The 21247-nt window shown below is 32.7% G+C and overlaps 1 protein-coding gene across 2 annotated transcripts in view; it reads right to left on the reverse strand.

The window, feature by feature from the left end:
• PCDH15 (protocadherin related 15) overlaps window positions 1–21247 on the reverse strand; it is a 1489951-nt gene that overhangs the window by 883852 nt on the left and 584852 nt on the right. For both annotated transcript variants that reach the window (XM_076010005.1, XM_076010003.1), the window contains one exon: window positions 9994–10044. The gene's annotated coding sequence lies outside the window, so the exon portion shown is untranslated. The remainder of the gene's footprint in view (window positions 1–9993; window positions 10045–21247) is intronic.

A 21247-nucleotide genomic window follows, 5' to 3' on the forward strand; every position in this document is an offset into this window, starting at 1 on the left:
ACAGACCTTTGTGCATTGTCAGCTCTCCTAATCATGTATAACTCTGTACTTTCCTCTCATATGTAGAAGGGAAAATGGTGCCTGTTTTATGGATTGTTCAGATGATTGATAATGTAATCTATGAATAAATACTCAGCACATATTAGGTTAGATGCTTCCTTATTATCAATAGCATAATGATGATAGAATTAAAATTTTAAACCTCACTAAACAAGCAAAAACAAAGAAAGAATTTATACAAGATAATAAAGGTCGGACAGATGTAAATTGTTAAGTATTTTGAATAGTTAATTGTGGAAATTAGCCATGATCTGGATATACCAAATTAGGATAGGACAAAGACATTCTAACTCTCTTTCCCAAGAAAGAAGCTTGATAAATTCATAGCAGGAACAGTTACCCTGGTTCATATTATGACTACTTGAGATCCTTCCAAGACTCCAAAAATTCTGAGATGATATATTATCCGTAATAATGTAGGTCATAAAAAACAATTCTGATAGATTTGATAGGGATATATTAGGGACTACATAGATAAGGTTTTTAATATATTAAATATATTGAGTCAATACTGTTCACTATTTTTTCAAGAGAATGTGGTATGAATGATCAATTTTATTTATTGTGAGAGAACAACTCTAAAGTTTCAAAACATTATTTATATATGAGGAAGCAAAGTACTGCATAGTCAAACTTTTATGGCATTCATAATGTCTTAATATAAAATTAGAGAAAGATTAACCAGTGAGTAAAGGTCACATAATTTTATCCCTTTATTTATTGAATGATTTATTGAATAATTTATTAAATTGGGAAAAAACTCATCATGTTTAGACTGAGAGAATACACATCTTAGAGAAATGTGCCATATACTTTGATATTGCACAAAGACAGCTCAGGTCTCTCTCTGGTCTTTGAAATGGGCAGGTCACTTTGACAAACTTAGATGATATGCACTTAATGTGACTATAAATACTTAGTGAAGAATTCCAAAATAAAAATAATATTGCCCATTATTAACTGAATCTGGAAAAAGATATACCTATAATGGCTTTACACAAATAGAGGGCAAAAGAAGAAAGATGATATATCTCTAAACACATTTGATTAAAATGTATGATTAAGTTTATAGGATTTCAAAAATATTCTAGAATTGTGAGATAGGTTACTGAGCTTAACATCTAGTTTGGCAAGAAAAAACAAAACAAAAAGATATATGGAAATAAAATAAAAACTCAATAATAAAACTATATAGTAGTGTGCTTAAATCTATGGATGACAATATGCACTTAACAGATACTACATGGGATTTTTGCTGGTTATTCTGAGGATGAGAAAAACATTAGAGGAAGGCTTGGAGGCCTCATGTGCTGTATAGCTTATAGAGAGGACATTCTTTTAGACTGCACAGATGACCTTCACAGATCCTTACAAGTTAAAAACAAAAGAACAGAAAACAAGAGACAATAAGATTGGTGCGGTGTAGCACATCACATGGAACACCATCAAAAATATTCATTTCCCAGTGTTATACAGAATACACAGTGGTTGGTCTGGCTGGCACAGGGGATCTTCCAAACTATGATTTTGTTTGCCTTTGCTGTTTATCTTGCAACTCATCTGAACCTAAACTTGTTCTCTGTCTCGGAGAAGCTACAGTTGCAAGAACTTAATCTTAAATAAAGCACACCTTAACTCTTGCTTAGTTACATAGAGCTAATATGAAAATATTGTGTCACGCTCAAAAAGATGAGTAAGTCAAGAAAAGAAGTGGGAGTATTATGAAAAATAATGTCAGAAAAAAGGAACCAAATCCCATATTGGAAATGAGTAGTTCTTTTGACTTGCATTCACTACAGAATATAGAGAAGGTGATTGAAAAATGCATTATTGACACTCTCAACAAATTCAAAATACAACTGTAAATTAAAAGCTTTTCTTATGTCTACTGGGTACTAGGCCATCAATTCTAGTTAATTCAGAGCATCAATCTGTCGGGAAAAGATTAGGATATATTTTAGAGGGAATGGTGAGTGAAAAAAGTAGGCAAATTTTAGCTTCTAACATATGAATGATCTTAATAGATGAGTCAGTAGCTTTGTGAACAAGGTCAGCATATTGGGAAAAAATTTTCCGCTCTTCCCACCTAATTTAACATAAACCCAATTTGAGCCTATAGGATTCAGATCTAGTGATCTCCCTTCATGTTACTATAGCTTCTACATTTGACCAATAGAGAAATAAACTAATAGAACAGAACAGAGAACCCAGTTATAAAGCTGTCTACCTGCAACAAACCTATCTTTGACAAAACAGACAACATACACTGGGGAAAAGAAGCCCTATTCAATAAATGGTGCTGAGAAAGTTGAATAACCACATGCAGAAGAATGACACAGGACCCATATGTCTCACCACTCACAAAAATTAAATCAATATGGATAAAGGACTTAAATCTAAAGCATGAAACCATAAAAAATCTATATGAAAATGTAGGAAAAACTCTTCTAAATATCAGCCTAGGCAAAGAATTTATGACTAAAACCCCAAAGGCAAGTACAGCAACAAAAAAATAAATAAATGGGACTTGGTTAAATTAAAAAGCCCCTGCCCAGCAAAGAAAATGATCAATGGAGCAAATAGACAACCTACATAATGAGAGAAAATATATGCAAACTACATATCCGATAAAGGGCTAATATCCAGAATCTACAAAAACTCAAGCAAATCAGCAAGAAAAAAACCAAACAACCCGATTAAAAAGTGGGCAAAAGGCATGAACAGAAGCTTTTCAAAAGAAGATAGGCAAATGGCCAACAAACATGAAAAAATGCTCAATGTCACTAATCACCACGAAATTGAAAATTCAAACCACAATGAGATATCACCTTGTCCCTGTTAGAATGGCTTTTATTAAAATATCCCAAAACAATAGATACTGGTGTGGATGCAGAGAGAAAGGAACACTTATATACTATTGATGGGACTGCAAATTAGTACAACCTCTATGGAAAACAATATGGAGACCCCTCAAAGAACCACAAGTAGACCTACCATCTGATCTAGCAATCCATTACTGTGTATCTATCCAAAGGAAAAGAAGTCTTTTCATCACCTGCACTAGAATGTTTATTGCAACACAATTCATAATTGCAAAGATGTGGAATCAACTCAGTGCCCATCAATTCAAGAGTGGATTAACAAAATGTGCTATATATACCATGGGGTACTCCTCAATCGCAAAAATAAATGAATTAATGTCTTTTGCAGCAATTTGGATGGAACTGGAGGACCATTATCTTAAGTGAGGTATCTCAAGAATGGAAAAATGAACACTACGTGCACTCTCTAATAACTTGGAACTAATTTATGGGGACATATGGGCACAGAAAGAAATAAAAATCATCGAAAATCAAGAAGGGGGTGGAGAGTGGGGGTAAAAACTTACCTAACAGGTACAATGAGCACTATTCAGGTGTTGGACACACTTACTGCCCGGCTAAAACATTATAGAAGCTATCCAGTAACAAAAATATTTGTACCTGCCTAATATTGTGAAATAAAAATAAAAACATTTTAGAAAGAGAAAAGATGGGAAATAAAAGTGTGATCTTTTTACTTTCCAGCCTGCAAAGTTTGTGAGAAGAAAAACGAAGGAGGCAGAAGACCAAAACATGCAGAAAATCTTAGAGAGGTGATTAAGTTATATAAGTGAGGGTGATGCCCAAAGCAGAGTATGGTCTCTTGGCCTCATACACCCTTGAGAATTCTGGAAGCCTCATCAAAGTAAACTTGGTAGCTTATTATTGTCAGAGAGAGACATTCTGAATTTTAGCTTTTTTAGCAGCCATTGGTTCTGATGAGACATAGACATCACCTTAGCTGAGAATTTAACTAATGAGTAGCCCAGAATGGGTCTCTGTAGTAGGGACAGGTGACCTTGAAGAAGGCTGTAGAGTGTGCCTCAGTCAGTGCAGCCAATGGGACTCAAAGTCAGACTTCATCACAAAGCAAAGTATAGGTCACTACTGTGTCCTAGCCACAGTTACAAAGTGTATAGAGATTCTGACTTCAGATGAAAAGACCCGTGAGTCAAGGAACGTCATATCAAAGAATAGAGAGGGCAGAAGGCATAATATGTAGAGCCACACATTTTTCTTTTATATGAACATGAGGTCTTTTCAGTTATACTATATTCAACACTTCTATCACACACCCTCCCCCTGCCACAAATACACACCCAGATATCACTTTAGTGAGAGAAGCAGGAGGAAGGAACAGTAGTACCAAAAGACTGAAACTTTTTAATTCAAAAGAGACTGAATACTGCACAATTTGGGCTAATTAAACAATTGAATTTGCTTATTTATTTATTTCTCTTCCCTCCCTGAGGTGTATATTAGATTACTTACAGTTTAAACAGAAGAAATTTTATTTTCTTCTGGGTAGAATCTGAGGTTTAATTTTTCCAGTAAATTAGTGTGGTCCAGCCATACGGATAATGTGATCTTATGAAGAATTTCGTGACAAGGGCAAAAGAGATTTTAAAGTTAAAAATCATGGAAAAAAGCAATGGAGACAAAACAATGGAAACAGTAGGTAGTAAAGTAGAAGACAATGTGCAAAATTTCTCAGAAATCCAAAGAAAAAGGTAGAGAATAAACAAAAAAATAAAGAAAAAGATGAAGACGGAGGGAGGATTGGTCTGGAATATTCCATCTATGAGTTAGGAAAATTAAAAAAAAAAGAGAGAGAGAGAACAGGATAGATTCAGAATGAAAAAAGAAAACCAAAATAATTCTAGAAGATATTTTTCCTCAATTTAAAGATCATTTTAAAAATTAAGTTTCCACACAATCTTAATGAGAAATGTTACACAAGACTTCTCCTCCTGAATTTTCAAATGTTAATGATAAAGAAATACAGAAGATTGAGAGGGAAAATCGCCCAAATAGAATTAGTTTGATTCCAAACTATCTAGATTGTTAAACACTGGAATATTAGACAACCACCTAAAAATCTTGTCAAAGAATAAAGTTTCAGCTTAAAAATTTTATTCCGGCAAATATGTTATTTATATGTGCTCATAGTAGAAAGACATTTTGAATATACAAGGGCCCAGAAAATAAAATAAAAAGTATCTTTTCTAAATAATACACATGAAAATCAAAAAAGATAATACTCGAATATTTTTTAAAAAATTAGAAAATATGTATAAAAATGCATTGAAAATGAGAAATTTAACAATCAGTACTTTTATGATTACTATTAATTGAATCTATTCATTAAGCATTTACTAAGTGCCATTTTGTTAAACTCTCTAGGTATAATATTAATAATATATTTAATCTGTAAGTCATTTGTGTGAGGTCAGTACTCTTTTCCCTAATTTCTATCCCAGTATCCTCGCTGATGATGTAAAGACATTAAATTAAATTAAGTAACTTTTCCTTGAACAGGAAAACTTGTTTTGGTTAGTGTGTGTGTGTGTGTGTGTGTGTGTGTGTGTGTGTGTGTGTGTCTGTGTGTGTGTCTGTGTGTGATTTCTGTTTAAAAGTTTATAAAAATTACTTAAAAAAATAAAACTTAATAATTAAATTTTAATCTCAGATTAAATTAACAAATACTAAGGAAGAATTGGGTAGGTAAACATTCCTTATTCTTCATTTTGCAAAATAAAGAGTAAACATTTTCTAGATTATATATAATATAATAACCTGTATTTACAACAGTTAAAAATGTTATGGAATTTCCAAATATGAAAACAGCTCCAAACAAGCAGTGAAGTTAGAGCTTGTTGTTGACAAATTCTTATGGTATAACTGTGTGGAGAAGAAAACCAGTTAAAAAATTCTAAATGAGTTACTTTCTTGTGATATGAAAGATCAAAAGTCACTTTATGAAAAAGACACCTGCACTTGAATGTTTATAGCAGCACAATTCACAATAACAAAGCTGTGGAAACAACCCAAGTGCCCATCAATTCATGAGTGGATTAATAAAATGTGGTAAATGTATACCATGGAGTACTACTCAGCTTTAAGAAACAATGGTGATTTGGCACCTCTTGTATATTCCTGGATACAGCTGGAACCCATTCTAGTAAGTGAAGTATTTCAAGAATGGAAAAACCAGCACCACATGTACTCACCAGCAAATTGGTATTAACGGATCAACACCTAAGTGGACATACATGAGTAACATTTATTGTGTATTGGAAGGGTGGGAGAGGGGAGGAAGGGATGGGTATACACAACCACAACGAGTAAGATGTGCAAAGTTTGGGGGATGGACACACTTGAAGCTCTTACTCAAGGGGGGAGGGGGGGCATGGGCAATATATGTAACCTTAACACTTGTACCCTCATAATACGCTAAAATAAAATAAATAAATAAAATAAATAAAGGCAGCATTTATACAGTTTCAAACCTCTTTGTTATTCTTAAAACACTTTCTATAATAAATTATCAGTTGATTTCTTGACAACTGCTTTTGCTAAGCAGATACATATAACATGGCCATTTTTATCATTTGGATTTAGAAGCATTTTCATTTCATCTCTCCCTTTTCATGGAAACATGGCCCATCCCAGCAGAAACTTGCCTTGTAGCTGGAGAGACCACACTGACACAATACAAAATGAATGCATATGAAGTGCATTTATGAAATAATACATTGTTCAGTACAATTAGAAGATAAGAGGTTTATAATGTGTAGTTATTTGTAAAGTGTACATAATATAGATTAAAAATACTGCAGGTTAGCAAGGCTATATAATGTGTAGGGAAGAATTTATAAGAGTCAGATTTGATGTAGGCCTTACGTGATGGTCACAGAGAGGAATGCAGAAGTTTTTTAATGAACAACTTAAGTCAATGCAAAGGCAGTATGGGCTAGCCAGATTTAGGGGTAGGGGATATAATACAAGAAAAAAGAGATATGAAATCAAGCAGTAATTCAGATTGACCTGAAATTTGAACTTCAAATCAGAACATTCTGGAGTTCAAATATCTGATATTTGATTGTCTGTATCTGTAACTAACAGGTTAATAAACGTGATTTTTATTTTTGTGTTAAAAATCCAGTTATCCCTATGGACAACTAGAAAGAAACCAAGGTCCATATTGAAGTAAAATTGATACCTGAATGAAGAAAGGCTGTTTATAAGGAAGTATTACAAAAATGAGAGAGATGGAATTTGCCAAAGTAAGCATCTTTTGCTTGGTTAATGCCCTTTGGGCTTGCATGTAAGAGGTAGTGAATGTTAAATATTCTAAAAAGCCCTGTAAGCCTGCCTTACAAGCACTGATTAAAAGAACTGAATACCAAATGTAACCAACAGATTTCCCTTTCATTTATCTGCTACTGAGAATACTAAGTATTTTCTTATCTCCATCACTCTCAGAAGTTCTCTTGCAATGTGACTATCTATACATATTCATCACTCTGACAGCAAAATCAAGAATAAAAATTCAGATAAAAAAGCATCATGTGCATTCCTTTATCTTTTATACTTGGGCATACATAAAAATAAATACACGAGGACAGCTTCTTAGAATGAACAGTAAAAGTAAGCACAGCATATCTTTATTTTATCCTGACAAGAGTAGAGCAATGGCACATACTGATCATTTGGGTTGTGGATATTCATAATTTCTTTTTCTTCTCCTAAAAGTCGATAACAAAGGGCCCATCTATAAGAAATCCTAGATGTACTGCTTCACTGATTATACTTCTACTGATTATTCATACCGCACAGCTACTCAGACAGTGGGAAGATTGGTCTACACACACAGGTAGAAGAGTTTTAAAAGTCATAGCAATTCTTGATATGACTCTGGGTGAGCCTTCATTGTACACACAAAGACCTCAAAAACAAGGGATGAGTTCAATATTTGAGTAAATTATTTCAACACTACTGTGCTTTTGTGGTTGTTTTGTTTTGTTTTGTTTGAGACAGAGTCTCACTCTGTCACCCTGGCTAGAGTGCCATGGTGTCAGCCTAGCTCACAGCAACCTCAGACTCCTGGGCTCAAGTGATCCTCCTACCTTAGCCTCCCGAGTAGCTGGGACTACAGGCATGTGCCACCATGCCCGGCTAATTTTTTCTATATATTTTTAGTTGGCCAATTAATTTCTTTCTATTTTTAGTAGAGACAGGGTCTTGCTCTTGCTCAGAGCTGGTTTTGAACTCCTGACCTTGAGTGATCTTCTCGCCTTGGCTTTCCAGAGAGCTAGGATTGCAGGCGTGAGCCACCGTGCCTGGCCACCACTACTGTACTTTTACAACTACTCTTCCCTGAATAACATCTTAGAGAAGAGGCTTTTGATCCTTTGCATTGTTTGCATTATTATTAATATATTTTAATAATTTAACTATATTATGCCAAATAATAACATTCCTAAAGTAGGCAAGAAATTTTCTCTACAAAACTTTATATTGGTTGATTTGGGATTTTTTTTATTACAAGATGTCTTTCTATTTTGTTATTAATTATTTTAAGAGTAAGAGGGATATTTATTTTTTATTATTTTGAGGTATATATTACTAGAAAAGACAAGCTAAATCAGTGAAGGGATTTCTTTAACCACACATATTACTCTACTTTTCTTCTAAAATTTATGTGATCATTGATTATAAATTAATTGAAAAATATCTAAGGGTATCTAAGGGTATTTTTTTAAGGAAACAAAACAATGGAACAATTGAACCTAAATGCAAATCAGTTATTTTTCATTTAACTTTAGAGGTTATTTTATTATGTTTAATTAGAATTGTGCATTTAGAAGTATAATCATAAAGCATTCACATCCAATTTTGCCTCTTTCCAAAACCAGAGAAGAAATAGCTGAGAAATATAAAGATTGAAAATATTCCAAAATCTTCTACCCAGCTGTTGATTTTTCTGAAAGTTCTGTTGAGAACCTAAAAATGAAAACATGACTAAAATAATGAACTGCAATGCTTGTTCCTTAATGTATTTCCTAGACTAAAAAGCAACTACTTTTTCTGGCAAAACAAAAAGCAAAACAAAACAAAAAAACTCAGCTTCTTGAATTGAAGTTTTAATTGCAATTTGAACCCTAAGTCACTCCAATAAGACCTTTCAAAACAACGTTTCCTGTCATTCAACTTTCCTAAAAGCTTGGGCCTTGAAGATTGACATTTACTTTTCAGATTTCAACATTTCTGCCCTTTATGCCTTTTTTCCTTCCTTTTAACACACACTCAGGCAGAAGAACATTGGTACGATGAGTTACTTCAGGGAAAAAAGAGACAGGAATAAGTGGATTTGCATATCAAAATGCTTTTATTGTTAGATACATTTTCCCCAAAATACACAAAGTAATAAAATAATATTTCTACTATTAATTTATAGTCTCAGGTAATATCTAAATTTAATTTAATATTAGTTATTTTTTCATGACTCAAATGATTATATATTGAGAATAAAGCTATATATATATGTATATATATATATTTATGTGCCTGTGTGTATATATGGACCCTTTCAGTCTCTTAACATAATCCATACCCAGATTTTAGAATGTATCTTTTTATTAAAAGTAATAAATTTATACTTCTTTATGATCCTGTTCCTGTGGTTCTTAGATTTGGACAAATGTTTCTGTGTGAGTAACTTTCTGTGTATCAATTGCTGCATGACAGTTGCCACATAATGTTTTGGCAAGAAAGTCTTTGTTGGATAGCAAACAAATTAAGTTAATCAAACATTTTTATTCTGCTGCAAACAGTTGATATTGTAATTGAGTAAACCAGTAAATAGTAGACATTTCCATACAAGAAGGTTTTCAATAAAATTAAAGAACAATCACAAAGTAATTGCAACATAGAGATGAAAGTTACAACTTGGATCCCAAACTCAACAATTCACTCATGATTTTTCTTTATGAGACACAACTGTTAGTTATTAAACTGTTGATGTAAGGCTTTAAATGTATGGTTAAATATAAAATAAAGCATATCATACCTTATATGTAGGTCTTAGGAGTAGAATTCAGAAACATGACAATACAAATTCCTGCAAATAAAAAGAAGTGATTGAGTCAAAGGAATTTTCAAATTTGAACTGGAACACCAGTGATATAATGATAACAGTTTATAATTTCTGCTATTGATATATTTTTAAATTACCCTATGAGTTCTTACAGACAGAAACAAATATAATTATGTATGTGTACTATTAAAAATGTATTATTTCTGATTAAATTGTGTACTAACAAAATTTACATCCAGATACTAGATCATTTTGGAAAGTGATTCTTCAAACTGCAGAAGGAATACAGAGAATATAAGGCATAAGGTATATTGTGGTTAGATTTGATAAACCAAATGTTTTAATTAGAACTGGGCAATAAATACACCAGAATATGTATGATGGTTACACTTGAGTAATAAAATAGTTTACAGAAAAATATCCCTTTTCTCTACATAAATTTAATATGTTCATTCATGAAGAAATTCCAGAGTAATATACACACTGCAATCTTTTGGAGAAGATCAAAATAAAGTTTTGGTTAAAATAATTGATAGATTAACAATTTGTTTAGGGTTATTTTTCACATCTTAAAAAAATACAATTTATTATGTTGGCTGTTAGAGAAGATAGCTAAGATAATATTTGGGAGAAGATAACTAAGCTATCATCTAGGATGATATTAACATTTTATTGTCTTCATATTTGTCAAGTTTTTAGCAACTTTCACTTCTATCAGTAAATGAGATAAGGACATAATCCATTATATCATTTTTTATCCATTAAACACCTAGGTCAGTATATAGAACAAGTCAGACTTCTGATAGACATAAAAGCATTTTCTTTTTAAAAGATAGTCTCAATGAAAAGAGCACAGAAATATTTTCTGTCCTTAATATATTGATAATGTATAGTAGAAGAGATTCTAATTCTAATCATAGCTTCAGTATAACATGTTCACTTCTAAAAATATAAGAATGGTAAATTAAAAGGGAGGATCCAAATATATTTCTTAACACTAAGTCTCTTAACATAAAAATAAAATAATATATGGTGAAATAAGAAGAGATATAGGCACACAATGATAGAAGAGGAAGAATTTGGAGATGATGGAGAATGAACTCCATATTTTTAGGCGTATAAAATGATGCCCTGAAAGATGGTGTCTTGTTCAAGGTCATGCTGCATATTTATAACTGGACTGGAATTAGAACCTATCATAAAAGGAACTATTTATTTTAAAAAATTATTATTACATTAAAAGAAATTCAGCTGTCTGAAATTTCTATAAATAATTTACTTGCTGGACTTTGAATATTTATTTGTGAAAATGAGATGAATATACAGTGAATCTAAGTTAATATCCTGATACATTAAGATGATGCAAAGATGTAACGCTAAAATTGCATGTATTTAAGATATTTTAAACATTTAAAATTTTTGTCTTAATATTTTGAAATTTGTCTATCACAAGAAAATGAAAATAAATGTTTACCTGCAATTCAATGTTGCTATCCTTGTTCTTCAACTGCTACTAAGTAATCGAGAACAATGGCTTTATAAGTTAGTAAATCTACCACAAGAATTGTTTTACTCCATGATTAAAGACAACTTAATATCTTGTTTTCCTTTTATAAGGTTTTAGAAAAGAAGTGTCATATTTCTCAAATATGTATTTGGTTGAAAATAGACAAATTAGAGTATGTTTAGCAAATAGAGTTGCTTAAAATCTGCTGTGTATACCTCAATAAAATGTTTTTTCTTTAAGAAAAAGACATTAGTCAAAGCCCTCCTGGAACATTTCTAAATTGTTACTTAATATTTAATTTTACCTGCATATGCAATTAATTATAAATTTTAAAATACCCAAAAGAGATTTGTTGGGTTTTTTTTTTTTTTTGCTAATATTTTAAAGATCTTGTTTATTTAACATATATTTATTGATCACTATATAGTCGGTGTATCTGGCAATTTTCTAGGCTCCTGGAATATGTCAGTAAACAAATTTATAAATCTTTTACTTTGGCACTTACAATGTAGCAATCTCCCCCCAAAAACATATACACATGTACATGTTGTACATATATGTACAACAAACATAAACAAATAAATCATATGTAATATGAGAAGGTGATAATTTTTTAGGGGGGGAAATGGTCAGAGTAGGGAAAGGGAGTTTTGAGTAGGGTGGCTACAACTTGCAATATTGAATACGGTGTGCCAGAAGGAGAGTTAAACAAAGTTTAAATAATCTTTGTCTATTGTACCTAAAGTTTATGATAAAGTTTGTTAGCTTTTAGTTCAGGCGCTAACCAAATTAATGATAAAAGTTAAACATGTTTGCATTTTCCATTGCTTTTTTTTTTTTTTTGCACGCATGAAATGAAGTTTATTGAGGAAGGGCAAGATAGGTTTACAGAGCAAGAGTCCATTACTTTTAAACAGAAAGTAAATGGGTACTTTGTATTCTGCAGATTTCTTCAAGAATGCCTTTGACCTTAAAAGCATTGCTGTCACTTTTTTTTTTTTTAAACGCAAACACATCACCAAGATACATCCCAATTTGCTTTAACAAAAGTGCGCATATAGTGATGGATAAAATGGCAACGATAAGTTGCTCTGAGCTCTGATTATCAGTTTCACTACTCAATGGGAGAATAATGTGGCAATTCACCTAATGTGGTTTAGCTTATGTCTCAGTCCCAACACAGTAAAAAGTTCCTCTCTCAGAATATTTTGGTTTCAGAATAACCAAGTCAAGCTACTAAAAATCACTTCTCTTTAACTTGTAATTATGGAATTAGGATGGTATTGTCACCATGTAACTTTCTGGTTGCATTAGGGATTAATTATTGAAAGACATAGCATTAGATTATGGCATCTACTAAGATAGCAGTCACCAACCTTTTTGGCACCAGGGACCAGTTTCATGAAAAACAATTTTTCCATAGACCAGGGTTGAGGGGTTGTTTGGGGATGATTCAAGCACATTACATTTATTACATTTGTAGCCATTCCTCAGCATTAGCATCACCGCCTCAGCTCCACCTCAGATCATCAGGCATTAGATTCTAGGAGTGTGCAACCTAGATCCATCCCATGTGCAATTTACAGTAGGGTTCATGCTCTTATGAGAATCTAATGCTGCTGCTGATCTGACAGGAGGTGGAGTTCAGGTGGTGATGCGAGCGATGGGGAGCGGCTGTAAATACAGGTGAAACTTCACTAGCTCGTCTCCCGCCGTGGGGCCCCTTTCCTAACAGGCCACAGACCAATACAGGTCCACGGCCCAGAGGTTGGGAATCGCAGCACTAAGATACCATTCGTGCTCTAGATCTTGTGGTATCAACCCCCAAGAAGATATCAAAATAGAACGAAGCAAGTGCATTAAGGCTGACGGTTTTTTGAATTGTTTGTTTGGTAAAATTTTATTACACAACCTCTTCAACCAGCAACAAGTCTCAATGAAATATCTTTAATACAGCTTTTTAATGGAGATTTTTGTGTTTATAAGAAAAAGATAATTCCTTCATCTAGTGGTAATACATATGCCAATAATTAAGAATGTAATTTAAAATATAGTATTCCCTTACTATTCAGCAATTGATATATGTATTTATTTTATGACCACATAATCTTAGATATTTATTCCCTCTTTAAATAAATGTCATTTTCCCCAATATCTCCTGAATGTAATTTACCTGGCACATACATAGATGCTCTTTTGAAGTCCTGATATGATTGAAAACACAATCCATTACTTCTATAGGAAAATCTCACTTAAAATTTCTTGATAATGTTTGTTCAAATATATAGTTAACATGTCTATCACCTTATTTAATGAATCAATTTGGGCAAGAGTGAAATATTTATAGTTATTTATCAAAAGTTCTAGGAATAAATTATATAAAACATTTAGGAACTTAATGAAGATGGACTAGAGATTAATTTCTTCTCATCATTTTATAATTATGCATTTGAAGATATTCAATATAAATATTATTCATAAAATTTACAAAATTTTTATACTTAAGATCCAATTCAAATATTTTTAATATTTGAATTATGGTGCACATTCTTCATAAAGCTCAAGAAATCAAAGCTGCAAATTCACCAATAATGGTTTAATGTAACAAATAAAAAAGCCTCTCATTTATATCCTAGGAAGGGATTATGTTTTATATCTTGATATTGAGCTGTTGTACTTAATCAATAAACTTCAAACCTACATTCAGACTTCATCATATAGGGTAAGAGAAAATGTAGATATAGATCTTGTTATCCTATTTGAAGGAGTTAATACAATGACAACACAAACCAAGAGATATGGCATTTCTGTAGTAAGGTATCAAATGCCATGTCTAGAGAACCATAGTTCCCCATTCAGAAAAACAGTTGTAATTTGCTCATGATGTATAAATTCATTGAATGCCTGTGCCTTGGCTGCACTTTCTTTTTATCTATTTATTTCCATAATTGAAGAGAGGACAGGGAAGAGCGTGAGCTTTAAATACAACCATAGATGTGCAATTTTGTGTTTCACTTTATGCAGTCACTGGGTTTTGTGCACTTAGGTAAGCTGCTTCATCTCTTGAGTTACAGGTTCCTCTTTCCATAATTGTGGGATTATCATTGCAAAACATAATACAGAACCTAGTCCATTTAACAAATAGCATCTTTTTTCTCTTATCCTTCAAATTATACTTTGTTCTCTAGTTCTGTGGTCCCCAATCCCTGGGCCAAGAACTGGACTGGCCCATGACTAGTTAGGAACCAGGCTGCACAGCAGGAGGCGAATAGCTGGCCAGACAGCAAAGCTTCATCCGTATTTACAGCCACTCCCCGTAGCTCCGCCTCCTGTCAGATCAGCAGCGGCATTAGATTCTAATAGGAGCATGAATCCTATTGGAAACTGTGCATGCAAGGGATCTAGGTTGTGTGCGCCTTATGTGAACTTGTACAAAACCATCTCCCACCCCTGGTCTGTGGAAAAATTTTCTTCCATGAAATCAGTCTTTGGTGCCAAGATGCTTGGGGACTGCTGCTCTAGTTGGCCAGATATTTATGAGTACTTTCACTGCCCTTTCCTTACTCAAATGCAGAAAAAAGTGTCCATCATAGAGATGTTGGTGGATGGTATGAAGGAGAAGGAAGCATCAGTGTGAAAAAAGAAGGGGTGCCGCCGCAATAATATGACCACTACAGTGTATCTTGGGTGGAAGGTGGCTATATCACTAAACAACTGAATGTGTGGCTCTTCTGAAAGTAAAATGTCAAATTTTATATTATTCCAAGTGTTCGAAATAGTGGTAGCAAAACATTACTCATTTCTTCTACAGTAAATTGAAACTACTTTTTAAAAAAAATTGCGAGTTAAGAAAAACCTATCAAATTTATTTGGAAGACCATTCAGACTTCCATAGTATAATAGCTAAGAACATGATGATCACTTTGTCTCCCCCACTGTCCCCCTGCTTAGAGTGTTTCTCTGTATAAGCCCCATATCATATTGTTATTGCAAAAACAAAAACAAAATTTGAAAAATAAAAACAAGAAATAATAGAGATTTTGTATAAAGTCAACTTTACATTAACACAACATTGTGTACCTCTTTATTTTATGGCAGCCTATCAGCAGTTATTTAAACGGTAGAGTTCATCTGTCAGGAGAATATGAAGAGCTTGGTCGCCCCCACAACACTAATAAAACAACAGGCTGCCAGGCCAAGGTGTATAATTGTTAACAGCAGAGACATTTATTCTGAGTGCACGCTAGCCAATGACATATTATTACTATTATGACACAAATAATAACTGTCTTTTTTTAGGCATATGTTTTGCCTGGTTTTAATTATGATGTTGTTCTATTTCTTTTAACAAGATATTGATGTCCTCAGTTTATTGCTTTTATTGAATTTGATATATGTCAAGGACATAAATTCATGCTCTGAAATTCAACAAAGATGAAAAAGCAAAAGTAGAAGTCCTTGTCCCTTGGGGGGTTTTCCCTCTCTTATTTTTAACTTGAGCTTTGTAAAATTACTAGCTATTCTTCTATGGAAATATAATGTTATTTTATTCTTATTACTATATTTTAAATGTAAATGTTAACCTTAAATTTTAAGGTGGGAAGAAACACTAAACTAAGTGATTTCTGCCCAGTTATATAAAGTTGCACTTTAAACAATACATTCAATAGAATTTTATATTCCATCTAAATATAAGCAGAGAAGATGATAGTTAATGCAATTTGTATGTTTGATTGTGGCCATCATAAATTTACTTATGTATATTCTAAATATTTTTCCCTCCTAAGTAACCTGGTTTAGAATAAATTATATGTTTGTTTTTTAAATCTCTGGTTGAAACAAAGTCTACAAAGAAGGCAAAATAGTTTCATAACTATTTTAATTATAGCTTTTGTTAAAATATATTTACAGTTATATATTTATATAATGACATAATGCATAGAAATATTAAGAGAGGGGTTTGTCATCTTTCTCTATCAAAGTGGACGATGACACTTACGTGCCTTGAAATAAGGAAAAACTAAAAATAAACTACCAATCAGAAAAGTGAACAAACATCAGTATGCTCCACTTTCTTAGCTATGATCAATTTCCATGTGCCCTTTCAGGTATCATCTCTCATTTTCTAGGGCAAGAGGTAAAGTGTGGAGACAAGGTAAGAGAGTGGATATAAAGAAAAAAAAATACAAAATATTGAGGATAAAATATGAAAGATAAAAAATTATATTTTAAGTTTAGCTTTTGGTTATTGAGCATTTGTAACACATGGGGCACTTCTTATTACCTATTTTGGCTTTGACCACACAACTACACTATAAAGCAAAAATTACTATCACACTTTCAAACCCTTATGAGAAAACCAATGTTCACAGAAGTTGTCCCAGGTCCGACACCTAATACGTAGATGGTAGAGCAAAGATCTAGCCTCAAAATCTAAGTTTTGTCTCAGTTGTACAGTGCCACATTTTAAAGATTTTGATACTGAAATAGAAGAACAAGATCAAAGGCCTTTCTTTTCCAATTTTCCCCAACAAACATTTAAAAATATAATGTCAAACTTGGAACACAGGCTTTATTTAAGTCATTAAATTCTTTAAGCCATTATTTTATCATCATATACCCATACAAACAACATTGTATTCCTTTCATTGAAATACATAAATCTTAGTATATCCAATAAATTCATTTGATAAATTATGAGATGAATGTAGCTAACGCTGTTTCCAGACATGCTGTCAAAGCAATAAAATCATGCATCTATGAATTTTTCCATATTTTTCTTCATTTCTAATGCAACAAGTTAACTGATTTCCTGATCATTTCTGAAGCTTTGCAATTGTTTAGACAATGTTATATCACTTAAAAACAATGTAAGATATACCAGCTCCTAGGACAGGCTCCTAAGCCTGAGAAGGCATGGCTTTTCAAGGAAACTAGGTCATGAAAGAGAGCATTGCTATAATCCCTAGAAAGCTGGATAGGGTTGTCTTTTCAATATCAATATGAGGCTCAATTCTTCCCTATGGGAGGAACAGGGGTGGAGATCTCTGAGTCATACAAAACTGTTCCATCTCTATGTTGTGTATCATGAACATAGAATTTGTTTCTTCTTAACATTCCATCTTGAATGTAATAAAGCACTTTTAATGCCACAGATTAACCAATTTACTTTCTAAATATGCTCAGATTTACTTTCTAAATATACTCAGATTAAGCTAAATTGGTTAATCCCATTTGGTCTCACATCTGCTAACAATGTACAATCTAAAGGTTTGCACAGAGGGAAGTCTCTATAAAGACAAAAGAAAAAAGAAGCAAAACCCTCTTACCCTAAGGTCAGAGTGAGCTTTCTTCTGTCACTGAACTGCCTAAGAACTAAACCTGATATTCCCCGAGCAACAAGGGAAAGACATAAAAAGCTGATGGTTCAGGAATTTTCCAGGTAGCAAAGCGAATCCAATGTCCAATATGTAATTAAATAGTACCAAAATATTATCCACATCATTGAAAGTCTGCATGAGGATAATCAACAATAGAGGACACAAATAATTATTCTCTCTCAACATGCACTTTAAAATACAACCCTGCCTAAAGATGGCAGAAATTGATTAGATTTTTTGTTTCTTTTCTAGTTTAATTTAAACTGACAATTAAAATATATTTCTATTCTGTAATTGCTAGTGATTTTACCAAGATCAAGTTAAAGTAAATTTTTAAAAATGCCTATATAAATGCATACTTATGTAGATTAAATAGAAATCAAGGATTTCAAATTTTTTTCTAATTTCAGAATTAAGACTCCCAGATTTGCATGAAAATTGCATTAGATATGTAGAATATGTAGCACAGTGCTAGGCTCTTAACTGATCCTCAGAGGTGACTTTCTTCCAACACCTCCTTATTAATTTGTTTGGAAAATAATCTGGAGGAGAGATAGAGTGAAAAACGTTTTTGGAACTACAAAAGATAAAGGGCATTGATTTGTAAAGGTATACCCTGATATATAATGTCAGACAGCTAAGTACATAGTAATTGACGATTTTATGTTGAATATTATGTTATGGGGCATGCTGAGAAATATTCAAAATCCCACCATCAGTCCCTCCATCTCTGAAGCAGCATAGACTCTAGCTTATATTACTAGTAAATTATGCAGCAAGTTATAATAAAATCTGTTTCCTCATAAGATTCTTAGGTCCTAACATGCACAAGGCAGGCCCTCATAATCCTAGTCTCCTCAGAACCTGGCACATTGTCTGGAAAATACGAAGTACATAAAAATGAGTACAATTGAAATATCTGAGTCCACAAACCTAATGGATCTACAGGGGACCATGTAGCCTTTCCTTCTCTGCTTTTTACAGGTGCAACATCACTCTCATTCCTTTTCATGACAAAAGTTACAGAGAAAAGGAAAGAGATGATTCTTTCACTGTGAGTGTTAGTTGATAGGTCATTGACTACTCAACTATACTTCAAATGCACATTTTTTCTCTGAGGAAGGAGGATGTAATTACCAACAAGAAAACAAATTAATTGGAATAATAAATATATATATATAACACAATAAATACATTCCAGATATGTTTCTAACAGTAACTCTGGAAATCTCTGATTTTCACTAAGTATAATTATACATGTTTTTCTTCCTTTTTCTTTATTCTCTAAAATATATTGAGAAGAAAATGACTGAGAAAATAAATCTTCCTCCACATATACTATACCCCCCTTCAAATACTACAACATTTTTACCTTTAGCAATTATTACCTCCATAATGCAATGTCATGTAATGAAGACTTCAAATATTGGACTCAGTATTTATTTAAATTCTTTATTTGTGCTTTCACTGTCTGCTCTCTTGGTCTCTGCTATTTGTTCACATGAACCCTTAATATTATTGTTGCTATTATTGTTAATTTTCCTTGGGAACACTCACTTCTGTGGATTTAATACTCTAAGAAAATATGAAATTTAATTTCTTTGTTCCCCAAAATTGTCCCTCAAATTTGGTTATATATATAAGCACAGTAATAAACCAATGATGCATATTTGTGATATTGCAATAATATGATTTAGGCACAATTACTTTTTATGCTACAATAAGTTTTATACTCCTAATGTCATAATTTAAAGAATTGGTGAGAGATACATCATGCCCTATGAAAACTGGGTATTCTCAATGAAAGGCTGGACAACCCCAAGGTAGACCAAAGACATCAAAGGCCCTGAACCTTCTTTCTGGAGAAGTCTGCTATTACATTTCTGGAATTCTCTGACAGAATTATTTCTCCTCTGTGGGAGAAGGCAAACTCAGGACTCTGCAAGGATCCAAAGGCTGCAGAGATACCACCAATACTTGCTTCTGTCATCAGAGTACAGTCTTCCCTGCACCAGGTCGGGAGTGTTATATCTTCCTAAGCAAGAGACTCAATTTACTTTTCATTTACTCTAATCCTGAAGGTCAGGAGAAAATGGTAATATAAGTATCTTTTGTTTTCTTTATATTAAATATTTAGCTTCATCAGATCATCTAACCCCAATGAAAATTTATTGATCCCTTCATTTTGCTAAAAGTCCCTTTTTAATAGATGCTATGTCATCTTTTTTTTTTCTGATTTTATCCTCAGTATCCAGAATAGAGTATGAAAAAGAACAAGCTTTTATTAAATATGTATTGAATAAATGAACTACTATTGATTGAATAAATAATGAACAAATAAATAATAAACCAGTAACAGAAGAAACATGATCCTTGGAGGTTGGTTTTCAGTAATAAATGGGACTACATTATGCGATCAGGGTTCACCAACCTTCATAGACAGGAGTATTCGGGATGGGTCAGTGGGTACCAGATTTATTACAGGGAGAATCGCAGTAATAAGAAAGAAGAGAACATGTTGAAGCTGGCATTAATGCTCAAGTGACAGAATAAGAATGGCTGAGAGGCACGAAATGAAAATAATTAATCTAGAAATGATGAAGTAAAACATCTGTTTTAGTACCTAATTATCAAGAATTTGTGACTCTTTAGTTTTTCTGGCAGCTCCATTTTAAGGCGGATCACACAGGTCTTCAGATACAGTTTCACTATTTAAGCTCAGATTTCATAAAAGGAACTCATTTCTCACCATGATTACTTTTGGGGAGAGAGATATCTTCTTTCATGAGTTAAACCTCAGTTGATCTTGTATCAGTTAGGGCTAATTTTTGTTATAGGTTATCAAAATCCTAAAATGATACTGATGTAAGAAACAGATTGACTTTTTGGATATAATTGAAAAGACGAGATATGGCTGGATATACAAGTTCAAAGGATGATAGCAGAACTTTCTTACTCTACTCTCCTTAGAGAAAATACTAACAGTGGAGAGAGAGCCAGAAGAGATAAAAATATTAGAGTTATCAGATATGAGTTTAAAAATCTCTACAAAATTGTGAGGTAGCTATAATTTATATTCTCATTTTTCAGGTGGAAAAAAATGAGGCATAGAAAAATATAGTTTAACTAACTTAACAAGCACCACACAGCTTGAACCAGGGTACTGTTCTGACTCACATAATAATTAGACCAGCCAGAAGTGAATTGTACGGGTTATTATAAATCCTATTCATTCTTTTCATTATATCATCTTAAGTTTACTAGCCAATTAGAGGAAGGTCAAGAAAGAAAGAGAATAATAATAGAAATTAGAACACAGGGAACATGTGGGTATAGGAAA

This window comes from Microcebus murinus, chromosome 14, assembly GCF_040939455.1.
Source record: "Microcebus murinus isolate Inina chromosome 14, M.murinus_Inina_mat1.0, whole genome shotgun sequence".
In the NCBI taxonomy this organism is placed as follows: Eukaryota; Metazoa; Chordata; class Mammalia; order Primates; family Cheirogaleidae; genus Microcebus; species Microcebus murinus.